The sequence below is a fragment of the Tenrec ecaudatus genome, chromosome 2, assembly GCF_050624435.1.
Source record: "Tenrec ecaudatus isolate mTenEca1 chromosome 2, mTenEca1.hap1, whole genome shotgun sequence".
Taxonomy (NCBI): domain Eukaryota; kingdom Metazoa; phylum Chordata; class Mammalia; order Afrosoricida; family Tenrecidae; genus Tenrec; species Tenrec ecaudatus.
In genome coordinates this window covers 83,049,620-83,076,674 of record NC_134531.1, presented here as the reverse complement: position 1 = coordinate 83,076,674, position 27,055 = coordinate 83,049,620, and the positions used below count along the sequence as shown (strand labels likewise).

General features: G+C 36.1%; 1 pseudogene; it reads left to right on the top strand.

The window, feature by feature from the left end:
• The first annotated feature begins 285 nt into the window (after positions 1-285).
• On the top strand, positions 286-6,676 carry LOC142440029 (DNA-directed RNA polymerase I subunit RPA43 pseudogene; annotated as a pseudogene).
• The last annotated feature ends 20,379 nt before the right edge of the window (positions 6,677-27,055 follow it).

Sequence of the window (27,055 nt, the reverse complement as noted above, 5' to 3'; positions counted from 1 at the left end):
CTGTTCACTTTGGGTGATCCTGCTGGTATTTGAAATACCAGTGGTATAGTTTCCAGCACCATTGCAACATACAAGCCACCACTGTAAGACAAACTGACAAACAAAACAATTATTTTAGATAAGGTCATATAGCTTTGCCCAGTTGTCATGCTTACAGGCCCACCAGCAATATATAAGAACTCTAATATTTCCACATTCTTTCTACAATTTGTTGTTCTGTTTTTTTAATTGGGCTATTGTTCTGAATTTAAGATATCTCACTCTTGCTTTGAATTGCATCCCCAGATGGCTTGTGATCGTGAGTATTTCTTCATGTGCTTGTTAGCCATTCGAGTGTTGTCTCCTGTGGATCCTGGGTATGGAGATGCTTCTGCAGGTGGGGATTTAATTTTTCCTGCACCATTTGTGGAAGAAGACATTCCTTTCCTATTTAGTGTTTTTTGGTCTTTTGTCAGAAATCAGTAGACTGTAGCTGGATGCTTTGACTTGAGTGTTTTACATTCTATTCCAATAGTGTATGCTTCTGTCCTTGTACCTGTTCCAGGCTACTTTTTTCACTGTGACATGTGTTAGGTTTTGAGATCATATAGTACAAAGATTCCTAATTTTTTGAGCAACTCTTTTGACTTCTTCCTTCTCCATATGAATTTGGAAACTGGTTTTTCCATTTCTTAAAATAATGAAGTTTGATTTCAACAGGAATGTGTTATATTTGTAGATTATTTTAAGTAGTATTGTCTTTCACATTAAAAAATCTTATCCCTTAGCACCACTTATTATTTGTGTAAGTCTATTTTGGTTCCCTATACTAATAGTCCTTAATTTTATTTGTTCAGGTGGTTTGTCTTTTTGTTACAATAGACCTTTGTGTTCATTTAACATTTTTAGAGGTAGTTATTGAATACATGCTGCTATTCTGTTGGTATCAGGGGAACTTTTTTTAAAGTTATACTATGCACCTACTTTAGTGATGGCAAAATTCTAAGATATATAATAACTCCTATGGACAAATGACGCTTTTACTACCAGTTTCCTCATAAGGTATCAAAAGGATAAGTGTCCCTGATGGGTATAATGGTGGATGACTAATGGAAACTGAAACCACTCATTCACCTTTGCCCAAAAATATGGAAGTAAGCTATTTAGCCAACTCAATGGAAGAGATCCATATCTGTACCCATTCCAAAGAAAGTTGACCCAAAAGACCGCACAGATTATAGAATAATATCATTCACATTTGGAAGTAAATTTTTGCTAAAGATCATCCAATAATGGCTGTAACACTACATTGACTGAGAACTTCCAGAGGTTCAGACCAGATTCAGAAGAGGATGTGGAACATAGATTTTCAGTACTGATACTAGATGGATTATGGATGGAGGCAGTGAACAGCAGAAAGATGTTTACTTGTGATTTGTTGATCATGCAAACAAGTTGGACTGTCTGGATCATAAGAAACTATGGAATGTCTTTAGAAAAATGGTAACTCCAGAACATGTCATTATGCTGATGTGAAATCTGTACATAGAGCAAGATGAAGTTGTGCTGCACAGTTTAAAATCAAGAATGGGAGGACCTGATGCAAGGGGCTTAAGTGAAGAGCAAATGCCTTGAGAATGATTGGGACAGGGAATGTATGGGTGTGCTTTATACAATTGATGTATGTATATGTATGGATTGTGGTAAGAGTTGTATGAGTCCCTAATAAAATGTAAAAGAAGAAAAGAGGAGAAAAAAATGATTAGGGCAAAGACTGTAAAAAAAAAAAAAATCAAGAATGGTCTGAATCAGAGTTGTTTCCTTTCATCATGCTTATTTAGCCTGTCTGCTGATCAAATAATCATAGAAACTTGATTCTACGAAGAAGACCAAGGTATTGGGATCAGAAGAATGTTTATTGCAGATAACATAACCTTGCTTGATGAAAATGATGACTTGTGGCCCATGCTAATGATGATCAGGGGTGCTTCCTTCTATCTGGATTACAGTTCAATATAAAGAAAACCCAAATCATCACAACTAAACCAAATAGTCAAAATAATGATAAATGGAGGAAAACCTTGAAGTTGTCAAGGATTTTGTCTTACTTGGATCCACAGTCAATGATTATGAAGCACCAGGCTGAAAATCAAAGGGAGCATTGCATTGGGTAAATGTGTGTCACAGACATCTTTAAAAGGTTGAGTAGCAAGGAGGTTACTTCAAGACAGGGTGTACTTCATCCCAAACCATGGTATTTCAGTTGCCTCATATAAATGTGAAAGTTGGACATTGATAAGGAAAACTGAAGAATAGATCATTTTGCCTTTTGGTGATGCTGAGGAACAATGAAAGCACCACGAACTGCCAAAAGCACAAATAAATCAGCCTTGGAAGAAAAACAGCCATAATGTTCCTTAGAAGCAATGATGGCAAGACTTGCCCCATGTGCTTTTGACATGTTGTCATTAGAGACTAGTCCTTGGAAATGGACCCACTGATTGGTGAAGTAGAGGACAAGGGAAAAGAGGAAGGCTGTCAACAGGTGGATTGACTGACACAGTGGGTGCAAAAACAGACTCAAACAAGACCAATTGTGAGAATTTTGAAGAACCAGTGGGAGTTTTGTTCCATTTGACAGAGAGTCCTGTGAGTTAAAACTGACTGAACTGCGCCGACCAACAACTGACTGAAAGTGTGATGACGTGAAAGCGGCAGTGGCAATTACGGAAGGGCAATCTGGTGCCTGAAAGGTCACAGCCTTGCAATCAAATGGATCGACTCTACCCCTTTTACACAGGGTCTTCACCAATAGGAGCGATCAAAACACATCTGTAAAACAGAAACAAAAAGAAATAACCCCAGGCTACCCACTAAAAAAATGGTCACATCTGCTTTGAAATAGAATCAAAAACAAACGTTTGGATAACTTGATGCTGTAATTATATTGGCATCCACGACAGTTACTGAAGATAATAATTAATCAGTTTATTGTATCTTCAGTAACAAAAAGTTAAAGGGTAGTCTAATTTTTGTTAGAAGTTTTATTAAATAAAAAATTGACTAAGTTCATGAATATTGTTTACATTTATCAGATAGTTTTTGAATGTTTAGTTATTTATGAATTTATTTGTTTTTGTAAAAATAAGAGCTACATTCAGCAAACATTTTTATACCACATTAGCATTTTCACGTTTCCTTGTTTTTAAAAAAATGTGAATAAAACAGTTTGCTGCCAAGTTGATTCCAACTCCCGGCCACTCCATTTTGCAAAGGGAGTTTGCCTGGAATCTTTTGGCCAGCAGTCCAGCATGGAACCTATTTGCAACAACTAGAAACATGCTCATAGTTTTCCCTGGTGTGCATTTGCTTGGCAACAAAATGATTACAGTAGTTATATTTTGAAATTTAAAAATGGCCCTCGCCTTTGGTTATTGAAATTTAAGAAGCAGTTTTAACAACAAAACCATTGATTTATACTTCAATATTCATTGCATTTGTCATGCTACACAAAAGGTGGAGACAACCTAAATGTCTATCAAAAATATGAGTGGATAAGCCAAAATGGGTGCAGGCATATGAGAAATAATAACCAGAAATAGAAATGCTGTCTTAATATAGTCTGCAACATGAACAAAATTGGAAGACATGATCAGAGAAATAAGTTAACATTAAAAGACAAAATTAATACAATATCTAATATATACAAATCAGGAACAGGCAAATGAATGGAGATAAAAGTTTATTAGTGGCTACCATGCGGAGGAGACAACTGGAAGGAAAGGGATATTACTTTTAGAGCATTGAGCTTCCTTTTAAAGTGATCGAAATAAATTGACTAAGGAACGCTGCAGAACTAATTATTTTGATTACTGTCAATTAAGTTTGACATTTCATAAAATTATATATATATATGAGAGTAAGTAAAAACACATTGCTATAAAATCATCAAGCATTTACTGAACAGAAAATATAAACATAGGAGTCTATTGTTTCTCAACACATCCTGCATCTTGGTCTATATTTTCCCATGATGGTCTATGGTCTATATTTTGCCATGATTTTTCCATCTCTTCTTTCCCGAAGAGCTGTGCACTCCAGTTGACATCGTGTAGAAAAAGGCAGTTTGACAACCTCACGGGTCACTTACTGCTTTTATTTCAGTAGGTTTTATGTTTTGGAGACACAATGAAATGTCAAGGGGCAAGATCAGGTCTGGTGGGAGAGACGGGTTTTCCACTGAAAGACTCATAGGATAACTCTTACTTAAGTAAGTGCATTGTTGTAATGAATTGAAAAAGAATCCACATCCTAATGTTCTAAAACAATTTTTTTCTTCAATGCAGTTTTAAACTCTCAGAAATTTAAAAATAAATATAAACAAATAAACCCCAGATCATCTTTGTATGTCCATCAGGAAATTCTGTTGTGTGCCACTTGAGTGTCATGAAAACAACTGTCCTCATCTTCTTAGCTGACTACACTGCCTAAATTTATCAGACCCCGTAGATCTCTGAAGCCACTACTTTGATCAGACCTTTTTTTTTTTTTTTTTGGTTTTCTCTCCTTGAAGGCACCTTAACAAAACTAAGACAAATGTAAGAGGGTGCTTCAAAAAGTCCACACAAAAAATTCCATTACTTTTGAACATAATATTCCCCACTAATTTTTAAGTTCCCTCAAATTACTGAGATAACTTATCTGCATCTGCACCAATCCACTGCTTATAGACTCTCTGTCACCGAGTAGATTCTGACTCATGGCGTCTCCACAGTACACAAAGTACAACTGTCCCTGTGGGTTTTCAAGGCTGTAACTTTTTACAAGAAAGCCGTAACTTTTCTCCCACAGAGCAGTTAGTGGTTTTGAAAGCCTAAGCTTATGGTAAGAAGCCCACCAATGTCCCTGTCCCACTGATCATCCATGTGTATCATCAAGAGACATATTTAAACAGGTTTTCTTTGGAATAAGCCTATGCATGTATGGACTAGAATTTATGTAGCTATATTTTTCACTTCCTGTCATATTTACAAGGATTTTTACAAAGAAAATAGAGTGGTTGAGGACACTGATTATATACAGTGAAACACCTTACGGAATTTGGTTTCTTTGTTTAGATGTTTAGTTAATTGGCCTAATATTGTGTTTAACCTTCTACTCTACTTCCTAGTTCCATAAATTGAGCCTTGATTCTTAAAAAGTGGTTATACGAGGTACAACACAGCTATGAGTTTTTCCGTAGTGGATGGAAGAAGAAGAAGAATGCTGTTGGGTGTCACGAGTCAGTCCTGACACATGGTGACTCTGTGAACAGTGTGGAACCCTGCTGGGTCCCCCACCATCCTCACTTGAGTACCATCCTCTGCTTGGGTCCATTGCTCTAGCTACTGTGGTAATCCATCCTGTTGAAAGCTTCTCTCTCTCTCTCCCTCTCTCTCTCTCTCTTTAACCACCCTTCCACTCCACCAAGCATGATGTCCTTCTGCATGCACTGGTCTCTCCCGATAACTTGTTCAAAGCATGTGAGACTAAATCTTGACATCCTTGACTCAGGGATATTCTGGCCACACACATGACTTCCAAAACAGATTTGTTTGCCCCCTTGGCAGATCATGGTGCAGTCAATATTCTTGACCAGCACCGCAATCCAAAAGCAGCATAGGAGAACAAGAATATGAGGAAGAAAACGTCGCTCACTGCCTCGCATAGCGGCTGGCTGTTCCGAAGTGGGGCTGTCCCCAAAGAGCCAGTGGTGGGCCGGCTGGCATCGTGCCTCCCACCACGCTGCCGCTTGCACGCTGGGGACTAATCGCTACTCCTGCCTGGTGGCCCGGAGGCACCGCAGACCAAATAACGTTGTCACCACACTACCTCCACAGAACACCTTGATGCCGAGCTCCTGCACTATTCTGAGCGTCTTTTAGATGTACCTATTGCAGATGGCAACATCAAAGTAGTGGGTGAACTGGGAGATATTTATGCTGATCAAGGACACATCCCCTTAACATTGAAGCACCTTTTGTCATTTTCTGCCCTGAGCCAGGACAAAAACTTGTGGCACGTTTAATACAGTGTCTTCCAGCCACGTCGGCTGTTCAGTGCATGGTGTTTCAATGCCTCTATCCCTAAACCGGAGCAGATGCCACCTGAGCAGTAGCAAAGCCTGGCGATAAATGTGGGAGATGGACTTGAATTTGAAGTGTTTCGCATAGACTTTGATGCTGCTGGAGTCTTTTGCGTTCCAGGAAAACTGAACATGGCCAGTTTGCAAACCAAGTGTCCTCGAGTTTCGGAAGAAGCAACAGAAACCGCCACTGAAGAAACTATTGAAAATCCTCCAGAGAAAAAGAAGAGGGACCTAGAGACGTCCAGAGTGGGGGAGGTACGACAGAGCTGGTGGCTGTCTTGGTACAGGGAGAAACCCAGCTGCACACTAATGGCCGCGCTCATGGTCTCGGTGGGAGGAGCCCCAGGAGAAGGGGAAGAAGAGGAAGAGGGAGAAGAGGAAGCCCCGTGAAGATCCGGATCCAGACCCTCTTTTCCCAGGCAGTGACTCCAGCGGCTACGAAGTGACCATAAAAAGAAAAAGACACGAAAACCCCACGAGGAGGCAGCAGTTGCCCCCAGTTTGGAACACTCGCTTAAAGGAAACGTAATCTTCCTGAACTACATTTTAAACATGGTCATCTCACAGTAGACGAATCAATGTCTTGAACGATGTGAAATGCGTATGTATTTCACATAGTTTGTTGGGAAAATAAAATAAATGCCTCTTTAGCCATGAAAACAATACAAAAGAACGGTGCCCAGAGAGAAGTGCTGAAATGTTTAGTAAAGATTCCATAGAAAATGCTAATTAATAAATGGGAAATGCAGGGAAGCTTTTCAAAACCTCACGAGACACATTTACTGGAGTGGTGGAGACAGGATGAACTCCTCAAAGCACTGCTCTGAGACAGTCATGGCACTTTAATCCAAATGCAACCCTGAATTGCCTTCAAATCAAGCAATTTAGCTTATTTAACAAGGGATTTCTGTCTTGAACATTATCCTTCTAAAAACACTATCCATATAGTATCAGTTTGACTAAACAATTGGATTAGACTCTAAGTCTCTATCAATGGTGGACAATTCAGAAAGTATGGATAAGAATTATTGTACTATTTGAAGAATTTAATTAACATCACTGAATTTTACGTGTAGAACTTGAATGATTGTGGGTTCTGCTGTGTATGGTATCCATAAAACACATTTAAAATACTTAATTTAATGATAATAGTAGATGCTAATGGATACCATTGTAAAAGAGACTATACAAAACCAAATCATTGTTAATCTTATACTATGCCAAGTTTTATTAAATGAAATATTTCACATTACAGGAAATGTTTTTATATTTTTGGATTAAAATTCTATACCCGAATAGCAGCAATCACTGTAAAACATATATATTAGCTTTATAGAAAAACTCTAAGGCCATTTTTAAATGAATTTGTGATGCCTTTGAAATTCTACAGTCTTCAGAAAGAGCTGCTCAAGATGTGAAGTTTTTTGCACAGTAATTTAGTGAAGTGACCAAATACCCCTTGTTTTAATGGACTGTATCAGCCTCGTAGGAATTTTCATTGCAACATTAACTTTTTCCTTTATAGCTCTATTCTCAAATAGTTTTTGTCCTCTTTCAAAAAGTCAGCAATTGTGAAGCCATCTTCTTAGTAGGTGATTTTCCTACTTTGGTGGCAGCATTTTGTTTTAAAGTCCTATTCATTCTTTTTCAGCATTTAGCTTGTTGAGCCAGAACAAAAACATTTGAGAGCAGTTGTTCCATGTATCTCCTTCATTGATAATGCTTCCTAATACCGGCATTAAATAAAATTCTAGATAGTTGGAATATTGCGTAATACTTTAAATAATATTCCAGATCGAATGATATTCTAGTTTGTTGGTTTTCTTACTATTGATAATATGAAAAGGAGGATGTCTTATATCTCAGAGGGTCTGAAGATACCTGCCTTCTTCAGTGAGTGCAAAATTGCTCTCCTGCTAATACAAAGAATGAAGATTCAGTCTACTGATTGCGTAAAGGAAACAACAACACAGAGAAATAAGATGTGCAAGATATTTGCTGCCTGCATTGAATAAAATCCATGAAAATTAGCTTCTTGAAAAGTGGCCTAAGTTTAACAGAAGGATACAAATTGTATCCTTATACATTTTGAAGAATAAGAAGAAATTATGCACTGTTTAAAGAGAAAATTAAACTTATTTTAAGCCAGGGACAGTGTGTACAACATCGATGTTAGTAAAACTGAGAAGCCTAAAACAAAGACCAGTGAAAGCCCTGGGCAGAATTCAATGTATAATGCAGTGTGGAAGAAGGGGGTTCAAGCACATAATTGTATCATTTATAAAAAATACTAGACTTCTCTGGGAAGCAAGTAACTGAAAATCTCAATTCAAATGTGCTTTTTAAAACAGTAAGTTTATCATATTACATAAAAAATAACAGTAATAGTAAAACTTTCCATATTTCCAAATATCTATGCAGTCTTCAGGCAGTTTCAATCCTTGGTTCCTGACAAAAACAAGGAGAGATAGAAAAATTTAGAGTGTTTGTGATATTCTTTTTAGACAGGAAGCATCCATAAACAATGGATAGGATTGAATATTTTAAAAGTTTAAAAAATAGTTTTATATCCTAAGTATACATGCAAATTAAACAGAGTATTTTGCCAATCTCACTATAGAAACTCATACTGATATGAGAGAAAGCTTCAAAAATTTCATGGGAAATTTTATTTAAAAGATATGAGATTTTTCCTATAAACATTTTGTAGACCCCACTTCTACCTGGGAGTGCTAGTGTGCAAACACCCACATACACACATTGATAACTCCAATTCATCTCTGAATGATCCATTTTCCAAGGGAATTGTAGAGAAGGCTTACCAAACACAGGATCCTCTATCATCCTTTCTCAGACCATTTCTGACAAATTTAAACGTCGTGGGAAGTCATGTAAATAAACTTAGTTCATTGTTAGCCGAATACGCGTCATGCTGACTTGATTCTCATTCCAGCATCCCTGGCATTTTTTCATGACTTTTTATATTGCTCTAGGACCAACATGGTGTCGGGATAATTTGTCAGCACGGCCATTGACAATTACTCTGTCCATATGGTCATTAAAATTTCCAAGGAGATTTTTTAAGTATCATAAGAATTATTTTTATTGTTATCTGATTATTAGATTTACATCTTGTGATTATAATTTTTACTTACTAGTTAACATTTTAATTGCTTCTTGTTCTTTTTAATCTACCATTTACCTACAGGCTTATTTAAAGTGTATCTGTTTAATTTGATGCTTTTTCCAAATTGGTATGTATTCCTCAATTTAAAATGTGTATTATATTCAACTAGAAAAATGTAATATTTTGGGATGGCAAAGTGAAATGTAACGACTTAGTCTATTAAATGAAGACCACCTTAAAAATTGATTTAACGGGGACAAATGAAGGGCGAGGAAGAGAGAGTGGAGCACATCCTGACCCACCAGGCCTGGAGGAGGATAGCCCTGATCTGAACAGCCAATGCACAGAGTGAACCATATGGCTGATCCCACTACTATGCACGCCATCCCTTGTTGGCCCTGGGCCCTATGGGGGACAACACTGGAGACTCAATGTTGGGACAGGCCTGGATTGTCCCCATGACACCAAGGCAAACCACTAAAGGTTTGCAGCAGAGCAACCAAACATGGGAGCAGAGCAGGGAGCCCCCAGGGGAGTGCAAAGGATAGACTCTGGGGCCAAAGCATGGTACCCTATCGCACCTGACTGAAGCACATGCCTAGAGATCAAAAATCAGATCTTGATCTATTTACAGGTTTTTCTTTCATTTAAAAAATTTCTTGTCCTTTAATGAATATATTCTTTTATGGATCATTGGCTTTCCTTTTTGTAGCCATCGCGGTATTCTCATTTGTCACCTAACTTGCTAGGGTTTCACTTTGGGTGCATATTATTAGCTCTACAAATCTATATAGATGAGATTGGCTGGATGAACAGTCTGGAGGAGAAAACAATGGGACCAATGGTTCGAGGGCGGGGCATGGCTGAGGGGTAAGGGGGGAAAGGAGGTGCTGCTGACCAACCTAAAACAGAGGAGCAACAGATGATCCAAAATCAGTAGCAAGGAGAGTGTGAGAGGCATGGTAGAGATTCAGCAAGGGCAATGTAACCAAGATAAATGACTGAAACCCAAATGAAGACTGAGCATGATAGTGCGACAAGAGGAAAGTAAAAGGAAATAGAGAAAAGAACTAGGTGACAAAGGGTATATATAGAGGTCTAAAGACTGGCATGTACATATGTAAATATATTTATATAGGAGAGTGGGGAAATAGATCTACATGAATATATTTATAGGTTTAGTATCACGACAACAGATAGACATTGGACCTCCACTCAAGTACTTACTAAATGCAAAATTACATTGTTCTATTAAATTGGCATGCCATGATGCACATCTTCCCGACACGATTGCTGAAGAAAAATGTGTGCATAAGCAAATGTGGAGAAGAAAGGTGATGGTGTCCGGCTATCAAAAGATATACCATCTGCGGTCTTAAAAGCTTGCAGATAAACAAGCGGCCATTTAGTTGAGAAGCATCAAAGCCCACATGGAAGAAGTATACCAGCCTGATTCACCACAAGGTGTATAGGGAACAAGTTAACAGACATTTAAGAACAAAAAATCATATCAGTGGGTGCCCACCTGCTGTATACGATCACTGAAGACAAATGTGTGTATAAGCAAATGTGGTGAAGAAAACTGATGGTGCCCGGCTGTCAAAAGATATAGCATCTGGGGTCTTAAAATGTTAAAGATAAAAAAGCAGCCATCTACCTCAGAAGCAACAAAGCCCCAAAGGAAGAAGCACACCAGCCTGTGTGACCACAAGCTGTCGAAGGGGTCAGGTTTCAAGCATCAAAGAACAAAAAAAAATATCATTTTAAATGAGGGTGAGTGCAGAGTAGAGACTCAAAGCCCATTGGTAGGCAACTGGACACCCCTTTACTGAAGGATTGTGGGGAGGAGATGAGCCAGCCAGGCTGTTGGGTAGCAATAATGAAACATAAAACTTTCCTCTAGTTCTTAAATGCTTCTTCCTTCCCCCTCCCCACTATCATGATCCCAATTCTATCTTACGGAAATGGCTAGACCAGAGGATGTATATTGGTAGAGATAGCAAGTGGAAACAGGGAATCCAGGACAGATGACCTGTGGTGAGAGTGACGATGCCTGGAGGGTGGAGAGAATGTGGGGTAGAAAGGGGGAAATGATTACAAGAATCTATGGATAGCCTCCTCCCTGGAGGATGGACAGCAGAGAAGAGGGCGTTGGGAGATGTTGGACAGTGTAACATATGACAAAATAATAATAATTTATGAATTATGAAGGGTTCATTAGGGAGGGGGTTGGGGAAAGAGGGAGAAAAATGAGGAGCCGATATTAAGGGCTCAAGTAGAAGGCAAATGTTTTGAGAATGATGATGGCAACAAGTGTATAAAGGTGCTGGACACAATGGATGTAAGTACAGATTGTGATAAGAATTGTATGCGCCCCAATGGAATGCTTTTTAAATAAATAAATAAATGAGACAAAAATCGAATTGTGTTAAATTTTAACATGGGCTTTAATGATACAGGAAAACAGAATAACTGGTAATAAGTTTTGTAGGAAAAATGAACATGACACAAAGCAAATGTCTGGTAAGTTGTAGAAGGTTTAATGGGAAATGAAATTTATTTGCTTTGGAGTAGAAAACAAAAATATTACGATAAAATCAAAACTTGTGATTATTAGATAAATTTTCATGGATTATTTGCAACATGGGAAAAGGCTGATAAATGAAGACAAAAAGTTTTATGAGTGATAATACTTTCCTTCTAACATGGCAGTGGAATTACAGTGTGTGCAAGTATCAACCTGAGGTAAGTCTTCAGATCTAAATTATGGCAAACTTATTACAAGGACCAGTTCAAGTATATTTTAATTATCCTATCAAGTATATTTAGCCAGTGTAAGTAAAGTTGAGAAAAAATAACAAATAGATCATGCAAACCATTTATCAATTATTCAAATGAGAAACAAGTCAACAAAACATTTAGTAATTTAGTTATGATGCTAAATCAGAACTGTAAGAATTTTATTTTAAAATATTTCCTTTTGGTCTAGTATTTCTTTTAATTTACCCTATTTAGCTTTGTATTGGTTGGGAATCTAAGTCTTTTCTTAAATCATATGATTATTCGTGAACAATGGTCAAATCAAATTTGTCATCCACAGACATGCTTTTGTTTTGCTGACCTGCTAAGAGATTTGTTCAAAAATGTCCAACAGTAAATGGATGATATTGACTTAAAAGAAGAAGATCCTCAGCTTGGAGTCTACCCATGTAAGTGAAGATTTCTAGAAATTTGGAATATGATAGGGTTCATACATAGCAAATGTATCTTTTGTATATCAAGAATATAAATTACCCGTTAAATATATTTGATGTTTTTCTAGGTTATAAAGGTGGGATTTTTTAGGTGTGCTAAGAATATCTTCTGTACTAGGTAACTAAATTTCTGACTTCTACCAAAGTGTAAAACTTATAGGTTTAAAATATCATGTCACTCACTTTGAAAGCTTCAGGTAACACATTTGATAAATTCATGAAACCATGACTAGAGGAGCTAACCTGAGTTATAGGTGACAAAACAGTATGACAGTAAGATTCCCTGCGAAATTTTAGAGACAGTTTTCCGTCTTAACAAGTGAACATTTCAGAGCTCTTATGCATGCACAACAGGAGATTTTTTTACAAACCATGGCTGCTACTGGTACTATTTCCACATAGACAACTATCTTCTGTTACTTATTGTTTATAATCTTTCCTCAGGTTTGGTGTGACATTGCTAATATATCTATTCTACCCCAGACTCTCACAGAATCTTGGGTAGCTATTTGTGCCGAGAGAATCCTCTAACCTTTGAAGCTTAGAAAAACAGACCAAAAAAGTCGAAATCCATTCTCAATTTGAATGATAATCCAGAAAAAAAAAATATATAGTGGATAATTTTACCCTGTTGAGCAATTGAATCTGTTTAAAGGAACAGACTCTGAAAAACTAAAATAAGACTAGTTATTTGAGTTCAGGGAAGGCCAGGCAAAAATGTAATCTTGTTTCCCAAGCCTTCTTATGATATGTTTATGATATATACTGATTATGGCCCACTTATCACTCCTTTATTTGTGCTTCTTAATAGCTATGTCTTCAGAGGAGGCCTAACTTTATTTGGAGTCCATTTTTCATTTAAAGGAAGAGGGAGTATCAAATATTTTCCATATTACAACACTGTCCCCCAAATATCCCAATTTAGTAGACACTCTGGCAACAGTTTTCAATGAATTTCTGTGGAAATTCATGACTGAGGAGGTAGTGCAAAAATATTTCTTGTTCTGAAAATGTGAATTTGCTTCTGTTGGTGAGTAAATGAGGAAAAGGAAAACAGCCTTATATAAACCCCAAATGGGAAAATCCATCCAGTATTATGTTGCTAATTACACATTTTGACAACATTTCTGTTCTGCTGTTAATGATCGAGATTTCACATGGTAAGCTAACTGGGTTATAGATATTAACTTCTTTTTTTTGGGGGGGGTATTTTAACTTTATTTCTATGATCAATTTTTTAATGTTTCTTTTTTTTAACAATTTATTGGGGCTCATACAATTCTTATCACAGTTCATACATATACATACATCAATTGTATAAAGCACATCTGTACAGTCTTTGCCCTAATCATTTTTTCTCCTCTTTTCTTTTTTTACATTTTATTAGGGACTCATACAACTCTTACCACAATCCATACATATACATACATCAATTGTATAAAGCACATCTGTACAGTCTTTGCCCTAATCATTTTTTCTCCTCTTTTCTTTTTTTACATTTTATTAGGGACTCATACAACTCTTACCACAATCCATACATATACATACATCAATTGTATAAAGCACATCTGTACAGTCTTTGCCCTAATCATTTTTCTCCTCTTTTCTTTTTTTACATTTTATTAGGGACTCATGCAACTTTTACCACAATCCATACATATACATACATCAATTGTATAAAGCACATCCATACATTCCCTGCCCCAATCATTCTCAAGGCATTTGCTCTCCACTTAAGCCCCTTGCATCAGGTCCTCTTTTTTTTTTCCCCTCCCTCCCCTTTACCCCCTCCCTCATGTGCCCTTGGTAATTTATACATAGTTATTTTGTCATATCTTGCCCTATCTGGAGTCTCCCTTCCCCCCTTCTCTGCTGTCCCTCTCCCAGGGAAGAGATCACATGTGTATCTTTGTAATCAGTTCCCCCTTTCCAACCCACTCACCCTCCACTCTCCCAGCATCGTCCCTCACACCCTTGGTCCTGAAGGTATCATCCACCCTGGATTCCCTGTACCTCCAGCCCTCATATGTACCAGTGTACAGCCTCTGTCCTATCCAGCCCTGCAAGGTAGAATTTGGATCATGGTAGTTGGGGGGAGGAAGCATCCAGAATCTGGAGGAAAGCTGTGTTCTTCATCGGTACTACATCACACCCTAATTAACCCATCTCCTCTCCTAAACCCCTCTATGAGGGGATCTCCATTGGCCGACACTTGGGCCTTGGGTCTCCACTCTGCACTTCCACCTTCATTTAATATGGTATATATATACATATACATATATACATATACACATATATACACACACTTATATCTTTTTTTTGCATGATGCCTTATACCTGGTCCCTTGGCACCTCGTGATCGCACTGGCCGGTGTGCTTCTTCCATGTGGGCTTTTTTGCTTCTGAGCTAGATGGTCGCTTGTTCACCTTCAAGCCTTTAAGACCCCAGACACTATCTCTTTTGATAGCCGGGCACCATCAGCTTTCTTCACCACATTTACTTGTTCACCCACTTTGGCTCCAGCCGTTGTGTTGGGAGAGTGAGCATCATAGAGTTCAATTTAATAAAAGAAAGTATTCATGCATTGAGGGAGTGCTTCAGTAGAGGCCCAAGGTCCTTCCGCCACCTTAATACTTAACCTATAAATATAGACACATAGATCTATTTCACCATCCTCATATATATATTTGCATGTACATGTCTTTGTCTAGATCTTGAGGTGTACAACATTCTTCATAGGTTACATCAGAAACACTTTGGAAACCTTCCTTAGTAAACTTGATCTTACCTTAAACACACTGTTCCAGGTATACAAAATTGAACTACTCCTTTGGACTTGAAGTTTGGGTGGGAAGCAGAGAACTGTTATGCCAAGGTCATGATCTTTGAAATCATTGAATTTTGTTCATCTCAATTTCTTTTTATGTTTCTCATTAATTAGCTATTTGAGGCTACCAAATATTTGCTATACCATGCTGTGTATTTTGTAGCAAGCATATAGTTCTGCAGAATATAGTTTTGCCTTAGCGAAAGAGGGCTATGAAAACTCTTGACTAGTGCCCAATGTTCATTGTTTTTTTTTAGCCAGTGGTCCATCACTTAATTTTTTTTCTGTGTAAGTGAACATTCCACATATATTAGTCTAAGAAGTTTTCTATATATGTATATTTCCATTTTCTCAATAATATTTTAAATTATATAACATTAGCAAGGTAAATGAAATTAGTTTTAATTATAAAATGCACCATGGTTATTTCTTAAGAAACTGATAATGCTGCCTATAAAGTGAAATATATAAAATATATAGTACATCATTTTACCCGGTTGAAAATTTAGTCTGTTTAAAGGAACCGACTCTGAAAAAAGAAAATCTGACTAGTTATTTGAACTCAGAGAAGGCCAAGCAATAATTTAATTTTGTTTCCAAGATTAAATGGAATATATCCCATTGATACCTGAATGGATTTTGAGTTTTTCAATTAATTGTAAGCCCTAATTTGAGAACAATTCCTTCTTAAGATGTAGCCCTGCTTCACACCTACCCTCGTGAAACTCTCCCTAAAGATACTGGCGCTAGAGCAAAAGCTGGTGAAGAAATGTGTTGGTGTCCAGTGATCAAAAAGAGCATTGTCTTGGGTCTTAAGGGTTTGTTTTACAATAAGCAGCCATCTAAGTATGTTGTTGGCTTAGTTTGCAAGTAATAAGCACACCGGTCTATTTGAACAAAGGATTGTTAATAATAATAGAAACCATGATCAAAGGTGAGCATTACATTATAGCTTAATTTCTGAACACTCATTTTGCAGAAAGTTATGGAGAACAGAGAAAACCCATAATCCATTTCCAAAGTCCCACAATAATTAAGCCCCCAATGAATTCATTCTTACTAATGGCCAGAGATGCAACTACTCTTGCTCGCGTTGGAAAGTGTGTTGTTTACACAACTCTTCAAGCCACCCAAAGTGTGGCAGGCTCCTATAGAGCACTGCCTGAGTGTACCCATAGACAAGAGTGCATTCGTCCTTAATCCTGACTGCCTACATGGAAAGACCCTGATGCATTTCATACACTGTTCTTTCTATCACACTGTTATACAAAGCGCATTCCCATGTCTGCTTCGGTAGTCCCACCTGTAACTACAATGTACCGATTTGGGGGCAATCGTGCTTTTGCCCCAGCTTCCTTTGCCTTCCCATGTTCTTTCTAAATCTCTTCCCCTAGACCAATGCTTCACACCATGATGATCAGGCGAATAGTCTTCCTCATCCACACTATGTGCCTTTGTCCTATTTAAAATGTAATAAAATCCTCTTTAAATTATTTTTAAAAAGACTAATGGGAATATCAATAAAGGTTCTGAAGCGTGCCCTTGAAATTAGAATAGCTAGAGCAAATTGAAGAATTGATGACATAAGTTTCAAAGAGCAGGTCCAGAAGGTAAATTATTATAATGTAAAATCAGCTGGAAATAGAAATCAAAAGGAGAACAGCACACGCAGCATATCGTAAGCAGAAAGACCAGAAATACAAATTCATGTCTAAAGTAGCAATACTAAAGTATTTTGTGGGAAAACATTTAACTATCTAGGAAGCCTCCAAAGACTTTGGAGGAGTATACAGTACCACAGTACACTAAAAAGAACTAGTTGACACTCAACAATCTCAAAAAGTGCCATCTGATCCATAACTGGTGGTATTGAAAGAAGTCCAATATGCAATGAAAGTATTTGCCACAAACATATATCCAGGAATTGATCAAATACCAATTTAAGGGTGTCAACAAAATCTTGAAGCACTATAAGCACTCACTAACGTATGCCAAGAAATTTAAAATAGAGTTACCTGAAAAACTGATTAAAAGAGATCCATTTTTCTACCAATTTCAAAGAAAACTGACTCAACATAATGTAGAAATTATCAATCAATATAATTAATATAAGATACAAGTGATGTTTGGTAAAGATCATTTAAAATTATTGCAGGAATACATTTATAATAGGGAGATGCTAAAAAATCCTAGTAGATTCAGAAGAGGAAGTGAAATGCATGATTTATTGCTGATGTCAGATGGATCTTGGCTCAAAGAAGAGACTATTAGGAAGATGTGTACTTTAATTGATTGCAAAAAGAATTCAACTGTGTGGATCATAAAAACAAAAAACTGGAAATCACTTTTGAAAATTTGATAATACCAGAACACTATGTTGCTCATATGAAATATGACATGACAAAGATGAGTCATTTGAACGGAACAAGGGACTGCTACAAGGTTTAAAATAACCAAAGGGGTGTATAAGGATGGTCTTTTTCACTATGGATTTTCAATCTATGTAGTGAAAACTTACCTAGTCATTGTATCAAAAAGAACTAGTTGACACTGGACCATTTCAGAAGGTATTTGAGTCAGAACCAATGATGCTGAAGGAAGAAGCTCTAACTGCATTGAATGCATTAGCTAAAACCAAGGCTGAAAAATTGATATTTCAGCAAGCTGAATAACCATTCAGTTTCATTTTATCTATGCCAGTAAATTTGGAAGTCAGATTTCTGACCAATTCACTAGAAGAGATTCATATTTGTGCCCATTCTGAAAAAAGATTATCCAACCGAATACTCAAATCATAGATCAATAATCGATATTGCACAAAAATAAAATTTTTCTTAATCTCATCCAATAAGAGTTACAGCAGTATATTGATAGAAAACTGTCGGAAGTTCAGGTCAGATTTAGAAGGTAACGTGGAACAATGGATGTCATTGTTGATATTAGATGGACCTTGGCTAAAAGCATAGAATACCTGAAAGATGTTTACTTGTGTTTCATTGACTATCCAAAGACTTATCACTATGTGGACCATAATAAACTGTGGATAGCCTTGAGAAGAATGGGAATTCTGGAATGCTTTATTTGCTTATAAAGAACTTGCCCATGGCTCAAGAGGCAGTTGTATGAACAGAACAAGGGGATAAGGCATGGTTTAAAATCAAGGAAGGAGTGAGTCAGGGTTGCATCCTCTCCCCATATTTGTTGTACCTATGTGGTGAGCAAATCATCAGAGAATCTGGATTATATTAAGAAGAGTGTGCCATTAGGATTGGAGGAAGGCTTATTAACAATCTGCAATATGGAGATGACATAAACTTGCTTGCAGAAAGTGAGGCAGAATTGAAGCACTTGCTGGTGAAGTTCAAAGACTGGATGACAACTCAGTGTCAAGAAGACCCAAAACCTTACAACTGGGCCGAAACATGGAGAAAATGTTGAAGTTGTCAAGAATGTTGTCTTTAGAGTAATGAAAAGCAAGGATGTTATTTTGAAGCCCAAGATGTATCTTATACTTTCTACTTGATGGCTTGCTACTCTTATAAGCACGATGATCTTCTACTCTAGCCTGGTATCCTTCTACACGAGCAGACCCCTCATGAAATAATATGTCCAAAGTGAGGCAAAGTATAGTTATACTTACTTCAAAGAAGCATACTGCTAACAAGGCACATATGTATTTTTTAATTCTAACAGTCAACACTTCATTAAAAATTCTTTGACTGAAATATAATCCAAATATGCTACTAAATGTTTGTTCTTCCTTATTAACTGTCTACCATTTATATATATATATATATATATATATAATATGGTTGATAATACCATGATTTCCATTAGATATGCTTTAGTCTTCAAAGAGGCATCTATGGTCTTAAAAACTTCATTGATTTTTTTTCTTATGTTTGCTATGTGTCATTGAATCAACTCTGAATCAGTTTTTGCAACCAAATGAAACACTAGCTGGTCCTTTGCATATACTGACCCTCAGTATTGCCAAACAAGATGTCCCCCTCAGGGATTGTTCTCTCCTGATAACATGTCTAACCTGTGTCTGGGGATGTCACCACAGCTTATTCTAAGAAATAGTATTTCTATACTTCCCCCCAAACAGATTTGTTTGTTGTTTTGGCAGTCATTGGTACTTTTAATATTTAAGCAAGTTATAAATTGGCAGACAAGTGAGACCTTTGCAGCAGATTTGTTCCATATAATACATTTGAATTCTTGACTACTACCTCCATGAGTATTAATTGTGGATTCAATCAAAATAAATTTTTGATTCAGTATGTTGCATTTTCCATGTATCATGATGTTTCTTATTTGTCCAGCTGAGAATTTTTGTTTCCTTTATCTTCACTAGTCAATTCTTCAATCATCACTTTTTAGGAAGTAAGGTAATATTATCTGCCTATTTCAGATCTGAAATGAGTCATCCTCTAATCCTCGTGTTGTAATCTTGATCATATAGACCCGTTTCTTGGATTCTGTGATACATTGCATGGTGGAAGGCAAAAGACAACAACCTTATTTATATTAATCTACTCAGTTTCTCTTAGTCTGTGCACAGGTTTCCTATCAGCAAAATTATATGCTATACAAGTCACATTATTTACAACATTATACATAAATTGTTGTGATCCACATGGCTGAATGTTGTTGTATATTCAATAAGACACACATGCGGATCTTTCTGATATCTGCTGCTTTAGTTAAGTTCCATCAGGCATCAGCAATAATCTTTCATCCCTAATCTTTTTTTGAATCCAGTTTGAATTTCTGGTACTTCATTGTAGATATATCATTTGCATAATTTTAAGATATAATGTTCCTAAAATGTGATAGTAAATTATATTGTTTGATAATTTCTTCATTCTGCTGGATCATCTTGATTTATAATGGATGCAAATATTGCTTTTGTGAAATCAGTTGGCCCGATCGCTGTCTCTGCCCTCAAACCCCCCTCCCCATTAACCAATGTATGTGTGTAACACTCCATGTGTTTGTTAAAGCCTCTATCCCTGGAGCCTTGGTTTTTGTCAATGGATTAAATGTAACTGGGGTTTATTTTTCAACCTCATTTGTTCCTAATCACAAATGAATACCTAAAATTGCTATAGGTTAACTTACCCTTTTGGTTACAGTGGTTATGCATTCTTTCTTCTTTTGATGTTTCCTTTTAGTTCAATATTTTGCCAATAGAATACATTACATTGCAACTCAAAGCTGTATCAAGATTGAAGGAAGTGAGCTTGTATCATCTGCATATGGCTATATGGATCAAGAAGTAGTTGTAGGAATAGAACAAGAGAATGTAGTGTGGTTTAAAATCGAGAACGTTGTGCACCAGTTTTGTATCCTGTCACCATATTCTTTTGGTCTCTGTGCTGACCAAATCATAGAGCAGTGCAGCTCGGGACTGGAAGGTGGCTCCGTAAAGCCCACCGTCTGCAGAGCCACAGCCCTGCTGGCGGCAAAGGAGGACTTGACGCATTTGCAGATGAAGATCAAAGATCGAATTCTTCAACTTAGACTATTGCTCAATAGAAGAAAACTAAATTCCTCACAATTTCACTAATAGGTAACATCAGGGTAAATGGAGAAAAGATTGAAGTGGTTAAAGATTCCATCGTACTGAAACCTTTAACTAATGCTCATGAAAAGAGAAGTCAAGATATCCAACAGTACATTGCATTGGGTAAATTATACATGATACTTCTTTAACTTTTGAAGTGAAAGAATATTGATTTGAGGACAAAGTTGAACCTGAATGAAGTCATTATATTTTCTATTCCCTCCTATGTATGTGAAAGTTGAACATTGAATAAGGAAATCCTAAGAATAGATGCATCTGAATTACGGTGCTGGTAAAGAATATTGAAGGTGTGTTGGACTACCGAAAGAATGCACAAACCACTCTTTGAAAATATGTAGTCAGAATGCTCCTTAGAAGCATGGACAGTAAGACTTCCTCTGATGCGCTTTGGACATATTATGGGGAGCGACCAATCCCTGCCAAAGGAGATCATACTTGGTACTGTAGAGAGGCAGCAAAAAAGAGGAAGATCTTCCATAGGATAGATTGACACAGTGACTGCAACACATGACTCACACCTAATAATTTTGTGGGTAATGCAGGACTGGGCAGTGTTTCATTCTACTTTTGAGAGCATCAATGTGAGTCTGAACTATTTCAATGTTACCTAACAATAAGAATGAAATAAACTGCATGTCATTATTTATGACTTCCACATCTCTTTGATTCATATACCATAATTCCATGTTCTGATTATTAAAGGATGTTTGCAGATTTTCTAATTTTGAATCATATCTCATCAGCACAAAATGTTTCTGAAAGCTTTACTTCATTTAAATCAATTTCAGGCTCTAGTTTGTCGCCCTATCTAGGCTCGTATCTTTAAGCATACTATTCAAGATTTCTTAGCTGTTTCCTAATATTTAAGTTAGAGTTATTAATTATTGGTCATTCTATTAAGTGAATTGATGCATCCAAAAGGAATTATTAAATTTAAATATTTAGCCATGTTTCATATTGCAATGACTATTTATGCTCTCACATGATATCTGTTATGTAATAAGACATTGATGATCTTTTCAGTAGAGATCTAAATATAGGCATTTACAGATGTAAATATATATATGTATATATACATATGTATATATGCATGTACATATGTCTATGTACATATGTACACGTATCTGTGTAAATATGTACACATGTCTATGTGTATATGTACATGTATATGTATATATATACAACAAGGGGGAAATAGATCTATGTACATATAATTATTGGTTAAGTATTAAGAAAACAGATGGACAGTGGTCCCCTACTCAAGTACTCCCTCAACTCAAGAAAAGTTTTTTCTAACTAATCGGCAGTCTGAGATGTTCACCTTCCTGGCAAGATCACTGAAGACAATGAGTGCACAAGGAAATGTGGTGAACAAAGCTGATGGTGCCCAGCTATCAAAAGATATAGCATCACGGGTCATACAGATAAACAGGCAGTCATCTAGCTGAGAAATAACAAAGTCTACATGGAAGAAGCACACCAGCCTACCCCGACAGGATCGTTGAGGACAAAGCGGGTGTATAAGCAAATGTGATGAAGAAAGCTCATGGTGCCTGGCTACCAAAAGATACAGAGTCTGGGGTCCTATAGGCTGAAAGACCAAAAAATGGCCATCTAACTGAAAAACAACAAAGCCCACATGAAAGAAGCACACCAGCCTGTGATATCACAAGACATCAAAGGGATCAGGTATCAGGTATCAAAGACAAAAAAAATATCATGGCATTGTGAATGAGGGGGGAGTGCAGAGTGGGGACGCAGGGCCTTTCTGTGGGAAATTGGTCATCCCCTTGCAGAAGGGCCACGGGGAAGAGATGAGTCAATCAGGGTGTAGTGTAGCAATGATGAAACATTCAATTTTCCTCTAGTTTTTGAATGCTTCCTTCCCCCCAACCCCCATTATCACAATCCCAATTCTACCTTTGAAATCTGGCTAGACCGGAGGATGTACACTGGTACAGATAGGAACGGGAAACACAGGGAATCCAGGACAGATGACCCCTCAGGACCAGTGGTGGGAGTGGCAATACCTGGAGGGTGGAGGGAAGGTGAGGGAGAAAGGGAACAGATTACAAGGATCTACAAATAACCTCTTTCCTGGGGGACAGACAGCGGAGAAGTGGGTGAATGGCAATGTCAGATGGTGTAAGATATGACAAAATAATAATAATTTATAAATTATCAAGGGTTAATGGGGGGAGTGGGGAGAGAGAGAAAAATGAGGAGCTGATACCAAGGGCTCAATAGAAAGCAAATGTTTTGAGAATGATGAGGGAAACAAATGTACAAAAGTGCTTGACACAATGGATGAGTATATGGATTGTGATAAAAATTGTATGAGCTCACAATAAAATGATTAAAAATAAGTGTAAAAACTGAGTTTTACTTTTAATGACTCTAGAATATTCACAATGAATGTTTTAAATTTTTTTTTCATATTGGTAAGGATCACAGAAAATATATATTTAAAATTCCCATACAAGTATTTTTCCTTATAAGACAATAGTAATCCTGCAAAAGTGAGGAAATAAATTATTTATTAGAATTAATGTTTCAAAATTAAAGAAAAAAAAGCATAGGTAAGGAATTAGATTAATTATATATGGAAACAAATTATATAAGGTGTTATATATGGATACCTACATTAATTATATATAGAAAATGAAACAAATACAATATCATTAAGAGTTTAACTTAATTCATTGCCTCTTTTACTTATTGGTTTCGCTTTTGTTTTACAGGAATAATCCATTTCAGTATTTAATTTCTTAATCTCTGTGAATATGTTAGCCTTTCTAAGATTATTAATTTCTGTAGAAAAATTTACCAATGTAATCAACAATGTAATGGGTATGGAAGGAGTTAACTTGCTATCTGACTCATTGAACAAACATACTATCAAGAAATATATTTTTTATTCTAAACCCAAAGATAACATTGGTCAAGGGTTATTAGAGGAATATTTTTAGAGGAACAGTCAAAGGGTTAATCCATGTAGAAATAATGTGCTGAGCCCAGAGGCACAAAACAACTTCCAGGAATATAAGCTAACTCAAAATTGAGGGTTATATAAATAGAAAAATAACCAAAATAATTTATTTGAGGCTTGGAATAAAAATAAATTGGATGGTTTCATTTACTCAAACGTTAAACTATTCAGAGCCATTTTATTTTTTGAGCAATGGAAGCAGGGTTTTCAATGAAATTATTTTTAGTGAATATTTAGCCTGAGTATGTCTATAAAGCAGAAATGATGTATTCTGTCTCAATGGATTGTTGAAAGGACATGGAATCAGGAAAGAAGGACGTGAACCTGGTGAACTGCTGAACCATGGAGCAGTTTACAAATTGACAAGAATGAAAGCAAGGAGGAAAGCACATAAAGACTCTGCCTGATTCGACCGAAGCACGGATTCCTATGATTGGGCATCTCCAGCAAACATCATCATTCTGCTAACAGTAAAAATGACTTGTTCTTATCCAGGTGGAACCGAAATTCATTTCTAAGTGATGAACTAACAAATTGCAATAAGCCTCCCTATCATTTAGGAATACAAAAGCCCAGATAATTGAGTTTATTTTTATGGCTTAGGGAAAGTATTTAAGGAATATAAATTCTGCACACTACAGAATGAGATAGCACATTTCAATGATTATAATGTTTAAGATTAGGAAAGGACAAGGAACGTTTTTGGAATAAGATTTTATTAAATTTAACACATTTTCCTTAGTTAAAAAACTAGTAAATATAAACAGGTATTACTTTCTTCTGTGCTTACTTTCTTCCATAGTCCCAATCTTCATCAACTATCAAGTTCAACTATTAATTATAAAATTGAGAATCATAGGTGATTACATTTCCTCATCCATCCAAATTATAATAATTCCACTAAAGTTTCAAAATCTTTATGAGAAGTAAGCAGAGAGAATTATTTGTATACTTAAAATATATAAACATCCCAAAAATAAATGCGTCCATTAGTTTTGTGTAAGAATTACAGAATTGTATTGTTTAAAATACATAACACTAAGATTTTAACACACATAAAAACTGTGCAAATTAACCATATATATAAAATTTGTTGGGTGGGGAAAATTAAGGGAATTCTTTAATAAATAAATGCATAAATAAATAAATTAAACTGAGTTAATTTTCAAGATCTAGAAAATAAAATTAGCCTGGAGCCCTTTAAATGTTTCTAAAACTGAATAAAATAATTATTGATTAGCAGGCATGGCTGATCACTGACAAGCCACTCCCCAAACAAATGTTAACACTTCAGTCAAAATAAAATCGAATATAATTTTAAAAGCTTGAGGAGAGGAGTTCTGGTGGTGTAGTGATGATGAGTTGGGCAGCTAACCACAAGGTCAGCTGTTTGAAACCACCAGCCCATAACTCTAGAGAGACCTGGGATTTTCTATTCACATGAAAGTTTTAGAAAGGAAACAGTTAATTTAAAATTGCATTATATCTCTAGTAACAAATCATTCAAATGACAAAACAAAATAACTTTTACATAAATGGAAATTGAGATAATGCATTTCAAAAGACCAGCATTAAAATAATCCTGAATGGAAATTATTCAAGAAAAATTCCCATTATAAAACAGCAAAATTATAATTATGAAGTGGTGACTTAAGTAGTCAATAAAATTATTATAAATTGTAAATGATATAACAATAATAATCTATTCTGAAGTATAGGACAAAAAATAACATAAAAGAGATAAAAGTTAAAAAAATTCTTTCAAAGTTAAGAATTTTTAAGAACCTAACATTTTTTCAGTAGAGGGGTAGCAAAAGGGATGTAGGCATTTGATGAGATGGATTGAGAGAAGGGCTGCAACAGTGAAACTGAGCACTGAGACCATGGTGGGGACAGCGCAGGACCAGCAGGGCTTCATGCTGTGGTGCATAGAGCTGCTATGGGTTGGACCCAACTTGATGGTACCCAACAACAATATATTTTGAAAAATAATTATGGAAATATTTTATATTAAATAAATTGTAAAATAAAATTGTGAAAGTTCATTTTTTGGGTACCAAGATGGCACCTGTAAGACGCTATGAATGGAGGTCTTCGCTTGATGGCCTCTTTTGGACATGTGACCAAGGTATAATGACTAGAGTATAGTTTACCTGGTTGTTTTCTGGAAATAACACGGGAAGTTAAAGTTTAGATTTTTTTCCTGTGGTTATTATTTTAGCTTGTTCCTGTCTGAAATGGCAAAAATGAATTTGATAAATACAAATTTTGACCTCAGAAAAGATAAAAGTTCATGGGCTCATTTGCTAGACTGTTCACTTATTCAGTATCAAAATATTTAAATAAAATCAGGCTAAAGGAAGGTAAAACTAAACAGACCCTTTCCCCCCCTTACTGTGGTAAATCACTTAATTATACACTTTTCATGAATTTGAAAATATCATGTTATTGATTCAATAGCAGTACGATTGGATTTAATATTATATTGCTATAAATAATTCACCAATATTTTGGTTCACTTAAAAAGTTCAATTTTTCTTTTGTCAAAGATAGCATTTCAAGAAATTTGTTGCAAACTATAAGTGATAAAACACAATTCCTGCAAACATGGATTTTGAAAAAGGTTTTTACTGTCTAAAATAATATACATATTCCACAGAAAGTCAAGAAAAATAAAAGAATGGAAAAGGAAAATACTTTTTCAATTTATTCTTCCCACACAAAACAGTTTTGACTTTTGTCTTTCCCTCCAACATAATTATCAATGTAATTGATTTAAAGTTATATGCATAGTCCCATGTCACAATCATGGTACCTGCTGCATAGACAATGTGTTCTCTTTCTGTATTCCACAAAATGTTACTTTTGAATTAAAATAGAGAAAAGGGATTGTTGAATCATTTAATAAAATCTTGGAAGGTATTTATTTTGAAACAATATAACTAGAATTTATTTTTAAAAATTCAGATTGTTCAAAAATATATCAAATATCTATTTCAGCAGTGATTTTAAAATATAAATACCAAATGGATATGAAAGCAATATATCAATGTTATTGAATCAGTCTATGCTACCTGTCATTCAGAACCTTCTTTTCTATCACTGTTGTTTAGAATTTTCCGTGGTTATATAGTTAGTTAAGTTTAGGACTGATAACC